Source organism: Trachurus trachurus (assembly GCF_905171665.1).
Source record: "Trachurus trachurus genome assembly, chromosome: 5".
NCBI classification, from domain to species: Eukaryota; Metazoa; Chordata; class Actinopteri; order Carangiformes; family Carangidae; genus Trachurus; species Trachurus trachurus.
The window spans coordinates 5,302,516-5,317,435 of record NC_139896.1 but is presented as its reverse complement, the minus strand read 5'-3'; the positions used below and the strand labels follow the sequence as shown (position 1 = coordinate 5,317,435).

The following is a 14,920-nucleotide window of genomic DNA, read 5'->3' as shown; positions in this document are numbered from 1 at the left end:
AAGCACCTGCATGTGGACAGTGACATGGACATTATATATGTCTACAATTTATACGTATATATTGTCTATGAACAGTGAGCTGCTCCATCGTCGTTGTCGTTGAGTGTTACTGGGTCAGACGTATAATACAGTTTCGTTCTGACATGAAGCTGCGGTTCTGACTCGGCTCTTTGCCAGTAGAAAAGCCAACTTTGTTCTTTGGAGGACTGCCAGTTGAACCAGTTAAGCACTGGCACCAGCACCAGGTTTCTCTTGTGGTGTAGAAAGGAGCTGTGACAGTCTGACAGTCGCTCAGCTTCACGTCCACGGCCCCTCCTACTTCATCCTGTCCCCTCATTGTTCTCTCTGTCCTCCTTTTGTCTGATCCCTTTTCTTGATCTCTGGGGATTTACTGCTGGTCGTCATGATGGTGGGCTCGGGGTCAGCGTTATGCAACTCCGGGATTATTCCATGGGACAAATGGAGTCGGACAGGCTGAAGCTACAGTACATATAACAGGCCAGAGGAGCAGACACATTCCTATAGAGCTGCTCACACTGCAGTTTTAAAAAAGGAACTATGCAAAACCATAACTCCATGTGTCCCTTAGCTCCAGCTCCAGAGTCCTAGTTCTGGTTAAACCAATGACTAGTAACTAGTTCCAGGGAGAATGGAGGCTCTCTGCCTTCCACCTAGCGTCTCTTGGCTGAAACCAACCTTGTAAGATCAGAGCCTCCGACCCGGTGACCCAGCTCTCGTCTCTGCAGCACCGGCCGCCACACAAACGTAACACGCTAACCCGTAACCTGCAATCTCTTCTTGATGACAGATAAGAAGACGACACAGATATATACATGATATATCAGTGGTTCTCAAAGTAGGGTCCGGGGACCCACAGGGGTCCTTGAGAGGGTTCAAGGGTGTGCCCAACTTTTCTTGAAATTTTACCACTTTTTTCATTATTATTAAAAAAAAAAAAAAACTTTTCTTATTTTTAGAAATTTTAAAATTTTTCCTAGAATTTTTCTAAAACGTTATGCAAATTTCTTTCTAGAATTTTTTTTTTTTTTAAAGTACATTTTTTGGCTTTTCATGCCTTTTATTTGATAGGACAGTTGAAAGAGACAGGAAATGGGGAATGACATGCAGGATAAGGCCGCTCGACGCGGGATTCGAATCGGGGTTGCCTGCAGTGAGGACTATAGCCTCAACACATGGGGCGGGTGCTCTACCAACTGAGCTAAGAAATGTTTTAACTTTTTTATTTTTTCTTACCACTTTTTCCTAGATTTTTTTTTTTTTTTTTACCTTTTTTTTTTAGAATTGTTACCACATTTTTCTAGAAACGTTTAAATATTTTTGGAAAAATTGTACCACTTTTTTTTTTTCAAAAATTCACGCCTTTGGCTCTAATTTGAACGTATTGACTAAAAAAGTAACGTTCTTCAGTCTCAGAACAAATACTGTATGTTTGTGTATTTCTGGTGTTTACTTCAAAATTTTGTCCAATGGGAGTCCGTGGTCTAATTTGTGTCAATTTAGGGTCCTTAATGTAAAAAAGTTTGAGAACCATTGTCGTATATGATAGATAAGGTTATCCGACGCTCCATGGATTGATTTCTCACCGGCTTCATTGAAAACAAATGCACATGGAGGAGAGGAGGGTTAGAGACACAGAGGAGGAGACACCAGACCTGGAGAGTTCAGCTTTAAGTTTGTTCATTTTATATGAAGCAGAGACAGATAATACTATAATAATATTATTAACAATAATAATAATGTGTTTTATAGGAGTGTTTGATGTAAGGACACTTTATCTGTCTCTTGTCAAGGTTTTAAGACATTACCTAACCTTGACCTTTGTCGACTTTCTTCTTCTCCTCCTCCTGTTGTTGCTGCGACAGTCTCCCTGAGCCCGTTCGGACCAGGACTGATGACCTGGCTGCTGTGGCAGAGGCCGGTCCTGGCCCAGATCCCGGGGCCCTCGGGACTCCCAAAAATCCATAAACCCATAAACCCCCCTTCCTCTCCTCCTGTCTCTGAGCCTCACTGGGTCCGTTGGCAGCGGAAAGTGACAGAAAGAGAGCAACGAATGATGGAGGGACTCAGGGAGGAGGAGTGGCTCAGGTCTCTCACACACACACATAGATAGATACACACTGGTTGGTTGGTGCTTGTTACCCTGGAAATAGCTCCTTTATGCCAAACCATCTCAATGTTTTATCAGCCTGCTGCCATCGTCACATCCCTGAACAGACGCCAAGTTATTACACCAACATTTCCAATCCAGTTTTAAATGAGTTCTCAGGTTTCCACACTGACTCTGGTGCTGCTGCAGAGTTCACAAACTACACTTACTGATATGTACTCTTATCTTATCTTATCTTATCTTATCTTATCTTATCTTATCTTATCTTATCTTATCTTATCTTATCTTAAATTATCTTATCTTATCTTATCTGTGTGGATTGGAAACTGTAACTATAAGTAATGCATCTAAGATACAGTACAGTAACTCTCCTGTGTATTATGCACTGTTTGCTTCACTGTTAAAGCAGAAGTAAGCGATCCGGTCGTTTTGGCTAACTTCCTGTCAGCCGATGGAGTTAGCAGTCCCCGCCCTCGTCCCTACGTCACCACATTCACACGCATCCCTTGGCTGCACACACAGAGAGGACCGCCCCTTTATGCCGTTCTCTCTCCTCATTGGATAAAGGTTGTAGGATACAAGGAAAGTTTTCTCCTCGGCTTACAGCAGAGCAGAGTGACTGACAGACCCGTGTTTCATACCAAACACTTAAAGTGATTGCAGTCGGAAGATAGAACTATTTAAGACTTATATTAACACAAAAATTCTGCTTACTTCTGCTTTAAGTATTATTTGCATTTAAAATTACCTGCATAAAACTCTAGTGTGAGTGTGTTTCCACATCTCTCTTGCACTCATTCAGTCCAACACTAACTAACCGACCTGAAACTTACAGAGACTCGTTGATTCAGTTGTTTTTAATCACTTGTATTATTGATTAGTAATTCTATTATTGGGTCAAGCCCCACTCATATGAACACACATTTAACACTGTTTCTACAAGGATTTATTCTCTGCAAAATCTGGTGCATATGTCTTTTTGTTTTTCTAAATGATTAATGCATATGTCCTTAAACCGAATAAATATATTTCACTGTCCGACTACTTCAGTTTAACGTGTTCCTAAGTATCCAACCAACTAACTAACAGTATGTACTGGACGTCTGTGTCTCCTTTGACGTCTCAGCTAATGTGTCCTGTGACGTAGGTGGAGGTGAGCGGGTCGTGGACAGTGTCAGTTGCAGGATAAACGCTGTCGTGGTCACACACGCTCCTACGGTAATCTGATCTACGGTGTAGTAATGCACTCACACAGTCTCTCTCTCTGTCTCTCTCTCTCTCTGGTTATAACGTCATCATTCTCACGCTGCCGGAACAAACTGCAGCAGAAAGTGTCTGCAGTCACTTCGCAGTCATCACAGATTGTCATTAACACATTTTCCAGTCACCTCCTCCTCCACACAAAGTGCTTGTGACTGAGTGTGAGTGTTTCCCCGAAGGGACGTTTGTTAGATCGACTGCTGGGAACCATTTAGTCCTCAACGAAACGTCAATCTGCTGCTGAGCGTTGACACACATCCTCCACCTGACGGCACATCCACCTGCAGAGGTTTTATAGCTCCGTAGATGTAAAAACTACATTCACTTCAGGGGAAATCATCTCTCTCTCTGTCTCAGTGTGTTTGGGAAAATACACACAGATAATTTTAGGAAATGATATAATCATAATCATAAAACAAACAAGCTTTGAGAGTCTGTCAGTGTTCAGAGTGACACAGAAGGAGCAATAACATTTTAATACCTCAATAGAGGAGATGAGAAGTCAGCAATAAGCTTATTGAAGTGTTAGATAAGAAAACTGGCAGTAGCTCCAATCTAGGCCTGCACCACATCAGTTAGATGTGCCACTGTTCAATTTTGAGTTGACGATGTGACTTACGATAAATAAGCAAATACTCAAGTGTGCATATTAATTAACCATACAGTTCCTGAGTCTTTTCTGCTTTACCACTAAAGACTGAATGGAATAATGAAAACAAATATTTTGAGAAGACTTTTATTGAACAAATTGCACATGATATGAATAATCAATCAATGAAACAGTTAGATCTCTCCTCCTCTGTGTCTCTAACCCTCCTCTCCTCCATGTGCATTTGTTTCCAACGAAGCCGATGAGAAATAAATAAATCCATGGAGCGGTGGATAACGTTATTTATCATCTACCATGTTACTATGTGTATATCTGTGTAGTCTTATCTGTCATCAACAAGAGATTATGGGTTACGGGCCTCCATTCTCCCTGGAACTAGTTAGAAGTCATTGATTTAACCAGAACTAGGACTCTGGAGCTGCAGCTAAGGGATACATGGAGCTGAGTTAAGGTGAAAATACTAAGGAGTTCCTCTTTAATTTAACCCTCTCCTTACTCGTCACATTTAGGCAACCTTTTGCAATGTTTAGATTTATGATTAAATGGTTTATTTTCACCTATTTGAAATAAATCTGTGTTAGTTTTATTGTTTTATCACAGCCGGATGCTTTGTTTAATAATAACAGAAACACTAATGTTAATAGTTTCTTCTGGTTCATATTTATGAATGATGTCAGTGTGAAAACCCTCTTCACTGTGTTCAGGTCTGTCTCTGTTTCTCTGGTATTTTTCCACAGACTTTAAAGAGGAAGATGAGACGACGGCTCCTTCATCACAATGACCCATGCAGGTATTCTTTTTTTTCTATGCTTTTCACCCTCCATCCTTCCTTCTTCCTCCTTCCTCGTCATCCTCCTTTACGCCGTCACTCGGCACTGCAGCGCTCGATCGCCCAGCTTGGAAAATTCCACACTGCAGCAGAGAGAGAGAGAGAGAGAGAGAGGAGAGAGGCAGGTGGATGGAGAAAGGAGGAGGGAGGAGGTGAGAGCGAGCTGGCTGAGGAATAATCAATGATGTGAGTTTTTCAATATGTCGTGGGAGGAGGAGGAAGAGGAGGAGCAGGAACACGTTCACACTTTGAATGATGCAAATACTGTAAGTGCGATAGGAGAGAGGGCACAGAGGGAGGGAGGCTGAGTGAGTCTGTAGGAACAAAACACTTATATTAATGACACAACTGAGGAAAAACTAGTGGAATGAAGGAGTAAAGCCGTTTTATAGAAGGAGGGTGAAATTTGAGGGAATATGAGTATACAGGCTCCATAAGCGAGGAAAAGGATTTGGAGATGTGGAGGAGGGGAAGGTGGGTGGATGGACGGAAAGGTGGTGGTGCAGCTTTTTGGTCGTAGTAAAATCTGCAGAAACGTGAATCCATCATCACGTGTCCAGAGAGGGAGCAGAGCAGCTCTGCAGGCCCCCCCCCCCCCACCCCAACCCGCCCCCGATAGCATTGCACAAGCAGCTCTGATCCACACCCACATATACTACTGTTACTGTACACTACTGACACACATACAGTATAGTCTGTCACTCTCTGCTGTTTGAAGGCAGAATTATGACGTATTTATGCAAACTATCAGAGCAAACATGAGATAAATCACAATAACGCAGCAGAACTGTTGGTGCTCTGATGTATTTGGATACAGTAGTAGTAGTTTTGTTGGATTCACATAGAAACTGAACAGATAATACAGATTTACATGAGTTCAGATGTGGCACTGGACTTTTTCGGTGTCTATTTCTTTTGAAGTTCATATGTAAAGATTATACTTTTTTTTTTAAAGTTTCGACTGCAGTCTTCCTCGGAATCATCACGTGATGTTCCTGTGACGTGCTCTTTATTGTTGTGGGTGTTGTCGTTCCACCTGAGCGGAGCGAATGACGTCAACTGGGTGCTACGTAGGGGCGGCCTTTAAGTATAGCCTTTACATATGAACTCCAAAAGAATAAAAAGATGGCTCAAAATGACTGACTGACAGGGTCATAAAAATCTCGTCATAATCTACTTTTAACTGTTGTTTTAATTTTTTTTAATGATAATAAAGACACAGTCAATAACATTTACTTTTCATTCATTCATTTAATTAATTAAAGGGATAGTTCAACATTTTGGCAAATTGGTCCATTGCCATAATCGCTATAGTCATAGCAGTAGGTTTGTTACCTTTAATTGTCGGTGCAAGCTATTTTTAGAACGGCGGAGCAGAGCCGTGAGCTGCTCAGAGCTACGCTACGGAGGCTCATTGGATTTCTTGGTTTCCCTCATCAAACTCATCAAATACACAATCCAACAACTCCACAACGCTCTGGTGGACAAGTTGTGACCTGCACATTCACCACGCTATGAGATAATAACACAACGTTACCAGACAGAGTTGTTTTAGAGGGAAATTCATGCAAAACCGCTGATGCGCGTTCCCATCGGGCGCAGTTTTTCGGCAAGCAGTCTCTGCATTTACCTCTAAAACAACTCTGTCTCGAAACGTTACATTATTATCTCATAGCGTGGTGAATGTGCAGGTTTTTACTCCAACTCGTCCCCACCTGGACAGTGGGATCTTGATGAAGCTTTCATGACGGCTACCTGCTGACAACACTGACACTTCTCTGTAAACACAGAGACACATGAACAACTCTTCTCTGTTAGTTTGGCAAAATAACTTAATCTAAAAGTCATAAATACGACAGAGCCAGCAGGACTCAGCTGCCATGACAACGAGGTCACACATAAAGACTAGACAACAGCTAATTAATATGCAAACTGGGCCACCAACTGGACATCAATCTGTCGAAGTGACCGACGGCCTCCTTCACATTTTTCCGTCACCGGTTTAAACAACCCGTCAGAGGTTCGGTTTGACTCGACACCAAAGTCACATTGAAACACACTGGGAACAAAGCGCCACAGAAACAAACGTCACAGATCGATTGATCCCCTCGGGCGCCTGTTCCATTCACACCGATCCAAACGGCTGTGATCAACACATTATTGACCACAGTCGGACAAATGGCTGGAAAACCAGAGAGCATTGTGACACGTGCTGCTCGCGCTCGTTAAAACTGTTCATGGTGTTCAGTTCACATTTTTAGACACCTCTTTATAACGAGGCTAAGTGGCTCTCACTCTACTTTACGACCGCCCTGTTTCAGGCCTGATTTAATCTGCAGAGTGAGTCGTGCTGCAGGAAGGAGGTCACGCTCTGAGGTTGAGTCAGCACATCCAGGTCTGTTCAGCTGCTGCAGAACCAGAGGAGGAGGAATCACAGAGACTGATGTTGGATATTTACAGGTTTATGATTATTGAGGCGCTTGCAGGTGATTCACATTGAAGAACTGAAACTGAGACTGACATTCAGGGAACTGAAACTCAAGTTATGGCAGAAACTTTTCGATTTCCATCTTGATCACTTCCTGCTTGTTTTTGCTCTGTATTGACAAAAAAAAAAGAAGCAGGAGATGAGAGTTTAATTTGACATGAGCTTATGCTGAAACCACAGGTCGATCGGAAGTGGTTGTTGAAACCCTGTTGGTCCCTACACGTGCATTTCTGCTCTTATTTGCATCATGGAAATGCCGTCTGACCTCTAGTTTACAGCCATGAATTATTCAGAGTTCTGAAATCCAAACAGCCGACTCCCGTTACAGTCGACCTTCACAGACCAGTTTCTGTTTCTGGGTCCGTCTGCTGTCCATCTCTTTCCGTTGAGTAGGATAGAGACATATTTGCATAGATACTGATATCGCTATCATATCACTCTCTTCAATTGACTGTATCTAAATACTGGTAGCTATGTCTCAATTCGGGGGCTTCATCCTTCAGAGGACTCATTTGAAACGAAAAGGCCTGTCCCAAATAAAAGGCGCCTCCAAATCCGGGCTTCCTCCTTCTTGTTCTAGGAGGACACACCACACCTTTCCTCTGTGGCCCACCATATTATATCCCAAGATTCTTCGCAAGCTGTTAAGTATAGCCACCTCCTTCTTCTTCTTCTTCTTCTTCGTGTCCAACGGTCTCTTACGTCCTTCCAGTGGTTGACACAAGCGAGCAGAGCTAACTGCATTTGGTTCAACCAGGTCTTCTACGGTGCATTGTGGAGCTGTGCCTCATCTCATGAGGTGTGCCATAGTTTGGGGGTTTTCACCACACACACATGAATTGGAACGTCGGCTATAGCCATCAAATGTTTGATGTTTAGATATCGATTGCGTTCGGACACAATCAGGAAACAAGACTAGACCGTCCCATTTACCAACGGTCGACGCTGCCTCCATAGAAGCTTGTTAGGCTGCGACCTGCGAGGTATCCAGCCCCAGACTTGGGACACAGCTTGTGAGTGTGTAGAGACAGTGAACTACTTTAAAGTACAGACTGAATATAAAGGTGCATGTAACGTCTGTAACATCACTCAGAGTTTTTCAGTAGCTCAGATTCAGCTGCTGTGCTTCAACTAGTCGCAGCAAAGTCTGGTAGCTCCGAGTTTTTACTCAACCTTTGCTTTATTTTTGTATGTTTTTGTCTTGTTTAGTCAACCGCTGATGGATAGTTCTGTGGGAAAGAAATTACTTTACAGATCGAGATGAGGAATCATCTCGTTTTCGAGGGGGTTCAGGAGTTTGTTCAGGAGAGGAGCTTCTGTCATTGACAACGGAGCGGGTCTGGATGATGCCTCCCTGTTCCAGCTGAGATGAAGTGGTGCTGGTGGTGCAAATGTTAAAGGTTAAAGGCTTGGAGCCGGAGATGTACAGGTCCTTTCTGGGCCTATCAACTCTCTACCCAACAAGATTGATGATGAGCTGGAGATGTTGGTGAAGACTCAGAAAGTAGAGACATGTTTTGTCTTGTCTTGTCTGGTCTGGTCTTGTCCAACTGGTTTATGGACACTCACCTGATGCTCGATCCTCAATGATGCATAAATTCAACCTCAATAAAACTGAGATGTTCCAGTCCAATTTCGGTCAGGGGAGGTATTTGTTGTAGAGATGTAGAGCTATTTTGAACTATTTTGGCTATAAAGATGTTTATTGACTCATTTTTTTTGGGGGGGGCTCCAGGGGCCAATCAAACAGTTTCTGGCCCCTTCCCTCTCAGTCCTGGAGGTCTGTGCTCGACTTTAACCCACTTCCTTTCACTGTGCTCCCTCGTAAACTCTGAGACCCTGAAGTGAAACCATTAGGCACGTCCACAAACCGTATCTCAGTGTTTCTCAGTAAAGTCGTACCAGGAAACTGCTTCACTTCCCGGATCAGAAGAGGTCGTGTCTCGGTCTCTGTGTCTCTCCCTCCTGACTCAGACTAAAAAAAATCCCCTGGGATGGCATTTTGGAGTGGATGCTGATGTTAATGACATTGGCGGTGACTCACTCAGAATCAACAAACCCATCTGGACAGTGAATTAAGCAGCTCGTTAAGGCCTCGGCCGAGAAGCAGCACATGTCGGCTGCTTCGTACGCTGTTAAGAGTTAAGAACAAAAACTGGTGACCCGGAGCTGCTGCATTGACCGGCTCATTGTTGATTAACAGCGCTGTTCCAAAGTGGGACTGACTGGGGCGTATTGACGGTGTGGTGTCTCTCTCATTATAATGGCACTGATCATCGGTGTGGAGGTCGGGACTATCGAAGGCGCTAATTAAAACCAAATTAAAACTGGTTTGATTTTTATCTGAGCTGGTGTCGTATCGACGGCTGTGATCCAGATCGAGGCCTGGACACGGAGCCTGTCTGTACAAACCCTCTCTCTGTCCGTCCATATCTCAGACAAACATTCACTTGGATTCTCGGATTAACTGATTAAAACATGGTAGCCAGTGGTACAAGGTCAATTCAGCGACTGCATCCTTCAGAGGACGCAGTTGAATACGATAACGTTGCAGCGTCACAACAAGGCCTGTCCCAATTCAAAGGTTTCTCTGAATCCGACCTTCTCTTGCTGGTTCTAGGAGGCAGGAGCGTCATTTTTAATTAAATTTGACCTTTATTTAAAGCAGAAGTAAGCGATCCGGTGGTTTTGGCTAACTTCTTGTCAGCCGATGGAGTTAGCAGTCCCCGCCCTCGTCCCTACGTCACCACATTCACGCGCATCCCTTGGCTGCACACACAGAGAGGACTGCCCCTTTATGCCGTTCTCTCTCCTCATTGGATAAAGGTTGTAGGATACAAGGAAAGTTTTCTCCTCGGCTCAGATCAGAGCAGAGTGACTGACAGACCCGTGTTTCAGACCAAACACTCTATATAAGTGATTGCTGTCGGAAGATATAACTATTTAAGACTTATATTAACACAAAAATTCCGCTAACTTCTGCTTTAACCAGGTAAAAAAAAAACGTTGTGATCGAGATCTCACTTTCAAGGGCGACCTGGCCAAGAAGGCAGCAGCACACGTCGTCAACAAACATCCATAAGATACAAATACATTACAATAATAAATAGGGCCACAATTCAATATAAATTAAAACAAAGGGCAATGAGTAAGGGAGTCGTGGTGGCAAAAATGGTCAGAAGCAGAGGCACCGTTCAATAGATTTTTGTTGTTGGTCCTTTAGGAAACGACGGAAGACATTAAAAGACTTAGATACTTTATTGTCATTGTCATAATAACACAGTTATAAATAACAACGAGATATCGTTTAGAGCAGCTTAATACTGACGCAGAACTTAGTGCAAAAAGTGCATATTACATTACATTAATGTCCAGAGGAGGATACGAGTTCAGACATTTTCAGTTTCAAATTTACCGCCTGGTACTAACTAATAAAGAAACCTTGACATTAAAATTTGTCTTCAGAGTCTTCAATGTTTGACTTCAGATGTTTATTGCATTCGGAAGCAATCAGGAAATACTCTGAAAGATAGACCATCCCATTTACCAAATGGTTGAAGCAGCCTCCAAAGCCGTTGCCTGCGACCTCTGAAGAATGCGATGGGACGCAACGACCTGTGTTTTTGGCCATTGTATATCTAAACTATCAAAGGTCAACTTCACTGTGAGAATCATTAAGTTCTGCAAAAACATGAGATTTAACTGTAACTCGGGAACAACAGGCTCATTGTGACCAGTGTTATCTGGTTAGTCAGTGAACGGACACTAATCCTGAGTGCATGTAAACTGCAGCAGGAGATCGGAGGCACACGACCATGAGGTGGTCACTCTGTGTTTGTAGTGACACACGTGATTTTTTCACGCGTTGAAACAAGAGATTACAGCAGCTTTTCCATTTACTTGTGTAAATGTGACTCTTTTGACCCGTTTTGCCATTTGCCCCAGGTCGACACTTGTTTCCCTCTTGTCTCGGTCTCTTTATGAAGGTCGGGGATAAATGCAAATGTCACTTGAGCCAGAAACCTGATCTGATCTGTGCAGTTTCCATAGCAACCTGGCGACCGTTGGCCAATCTCAAAATCTAACAAACACATTGCTTCACTTGCTGAATTTGCAGATTATAGTTTTTAGCAGCACTCAGACTGTTGCAGATTAGTCGTTACAGATTATTGTGGGAGAGTAAAAAGCTCAGTTTCTGTCTGGAGAAACAGGTTCATCTGCTCCACTCAGGTTGGAACAGAAGAAGATCCACTATCAATGGAGTTATTGATCAGTGAGAGTGAAGCCTCCATGCAAACAGAGGCAGCTGCAGTTCGAGGACGTGGACAGATGTTGTGACTGGGACTGGGAGTGACTTCATGCTGCTTATCTCACAGTATAAAAGCTATAAACTCTCCTCCCAGCATGCACCTGGTCGTTTTCCTACTCGACCTATGACCTCTGTAAAATCCTGGATCTTTTGTTTTTTCACGAGCAGCACAAATCAGATGTACAGTATCTCACATGTTCACATGTCGCCGCCTCATGTCACCGCCTTGTGTTTTTAGGAGAAAACTAAACAAAAAAAAAACCAGTTATTTAGGTCAAAGCTGCAAAAACACAGAACAGTGATGTCAGAGAAAGTGTTTTTTCAACAACATAATACTATAAACTAGACTGTCCCAGATGTTATTATCAACAACTGTGTGTGGGTGTGTGTGTGTGTGTCTGCAGGACGGCCTGTTCTCTGAGTCAATGTAAAGTCATGGGGTTTAGATACAAGTCAGATTGGATTCACTGGACTGTTACATAACACAGTGGGAGCACACAGAACCTATAGTCCCTCCTCCCCTGTCCCCCTCCAACACACACACACACACACACACACACATGGCTGATATGTGAGGGAACAGCAGAAGAGTTTCACATCTGCAGAACTGAGAAGAAAAACACGCTGTGAGTGGAGCCAGGAGTGGGAGGAGTCCTGACTCTGACTTTCACCAGATGAGCGTGTTTACACTGTTTTTCTTCTTTTTTTTTCAGGAAAAATAAAACTGGTACACGGTAAAGTGAACTGACGGAGAGATCACTGCGTACAAAGGTGAGGACGACGTTCATGATCCCAAAAATAAATCCTGGTTGCACTTTTTGCACCAGACACAAACAAACAAACAAAGAAAAAAAAAAACCCCACAAAGCCAGCACTTTATCTCCTTCTCATTAATCTGAATTTCAAGGACAAGCCGCAGCTTTTGTCCCCGACTAAACCCAAACCCATGACCCCACCGTCCACCACATTTAATCCAACAAATTGTCTTTACACTGCAAAACTCAAAGTCTTACCAATAATATTTGTCTTATTTCTAGTCAAAATGTCAATTCTAGTCAAAACAAATCTCATTATACCTAAAATAAGTATATTATACATATTATACATTAAAAAGTAGCTTGTTTTTAGACACTTTTTACTTTTTTCAAGCCTATTTTCACTTGAAATAAGTAGAAAAATCTGATAGTGGAGCAAGTTTTTCTTCCTTATAACAAGCACAAAAAGCCTGGCAGATTTTTCTACTTATTTCAAGTGAAAATTTGTTTGAAACAAGTGGAAATTATCTAAAAACAAGTTAATTTTTAGGTGATGAGTCTTATTTAACGTGGAAAGAGATTTGTTTTGACAAGAAATAAGACAAATGTTCTTGGAAAGGCTTTGAGTTTTTGCAGTGTAGGATTGTAGAAATAGAACTAGAAAAAGATAGCATTTCCTGCAGAAAATGCGTGTGAATGCTGAAAGCAGCTGAACGCTGTTGCTGAAGCAATGCTGAATGAGCTGAAGAAATTGTTGAATCAATGCTAAATTAGTTGACGAAACTGCTAAAGCAATGTTGAAAAGACTAATGTTAGAGTAGAGTAGAGTAGAGTAGAGTAGAGTAGAGTAGAGGAATACTTTATTCATCCCTAGGAGGGAAAAAGCTGAAACATATAACTTGTAGTGTGAGATGAATGCCTTTTTAAAGGTAAAAAGCAGTAGAAATGCTAAAGGGAGAAGAAAACATTGAAATTCTGCATGTTTAAATGTAATGGTTAAATAGTTGAAATCTGCAGCTAACCTGACAGGAAGGACAACTGATGAACCAGCACTAACATAGCCGAAGCAATGGCGGAGAATAAATTTAAAAGTAGAAGATGTGAGACTTTGTATGAAATGGCTGGAAATTACTTGAATTGTCAAAGAAGAGTTTGAAAAATTCCTGAATTAGGAAAAAAGTTAATGCCTACTGAAATACATTGTAAACTGACAGCAGAAGAACATTGTTGAAGAATATAGATCATTAGCATTAGCTGAGGAGTAGAACATGTAAACAGCAGGTTTAATGGTGTGAAATGGTTGAGAAGAGCCTCAGTAGTTTAGGATACGTGTAAAACAATGTGTTCAACATGACCAAAATGGGGAAATGTGTATTTTCAGTTTAAATAGCTAAAGAACAAAATTAACAGCAACGAGTCCATTAACTACAACAGGAAGATAGAGAGGTACATACAAAACAGTCAGACAACTGTAGGAAAAGTGTGTGTGTGTGTGTGTGTGTGTGTGTGTGTGTGTGTGTGTGTGTGTGTGTGTGTGTGTGTGTGTGTGTGTGTGTGTGTGTGTGTGTGTGTGTGTGTGTGTGTGTGTGTGTGTGTGTGTGTGTGTGTGTGTGTGTGTGTATGTGAGGAAGATATACAAAAAGTTCTGACCTGACAACTGTATGAAATGTGTGTGTGTTGGACGTGTGTGTCTGTTTGTGTGTAATTGTGTAAATTGTGTGTGTGCATGGTGAGTGTGTGTCCATTTGTGTGTGTGTGTGTGTGTGTGTGTGTGTGTGTGTTGGATGTGTGTGTATGGTGAGTGTGAGTCCATTTGTGTGTGTGTGTGTGTGTGTGTGTGTGTGTGTGTGTGTGTGTGTGTGTGTGTGTGTGTGTGTGTGTGTGTGTGTGTGTGTGTGTGTGTGTGTGTGTGTGTGTGTGTGTGTGTGTGTGTTGGATATGTGTGTAGGGTCAGTGTGTGTCCATTTGTGTGTGTGTGTGTGTGTGTGTTGGATATGTGTGTGTGGTCAGTGTGTGTCCATTTGTGTGTGTGTGTGTGTTGGATATGTGTGTATGGTCAGTGTGTGTCCATTTGTGTGTGTGTTGGATATGTGTATATGGTCAGTGTGTGTCCATTTGTGTGTGTGTGTGTGTTGGATATGTGTGTATGGTCAGTGTGTGTCCATTTGTGTGTGTGTCTGTTGGATATGTGTGTATGGTCAGTGTGTGTCCGTGTGTGTGTGTGTGTGTGTGTGTGTGTGTGTGTGTGTGTTGGATATGTGTGTATGGTCAGTGTGTGTCCATTTGTGTGTGTGACCGACAGACAGTCAGACAGAGAGAATGTGTGTTCGTTGCCATGGTGACGTTGCCATGGTGAGGTTACCATGGTGAGGTTGCCATGTTGAGGTTACCATGTTGAGGTTACCATGTAACTGGTGGCTGGTGGCTTTAAGGCATGGTGGCAGCTTTAACCATAGGCTTTAACTGCTCTGTGACACCCTCAAACAGATCTAATGTACGACAAATCTGTACTTAGTACGAGCAAAAGGTTTACATTTTCCG

The 14,920-nt window shown here is 42.5% G+C and overlaps 1 protein-coding gene across 1 annotated transcript in view; it reads left to right on the top strand.

The window, feature by feature from the left end:
• Positions 1-14,920, top strand: part of sec61a1a (SEC61 translocon subunit alpha 1a) — a 238,890-nt gene that overhangs the window by 168,856 nt on the left and 55,114 nt on the right. The gene's annotated exons all lie outside the window — the stretch shown is intronic.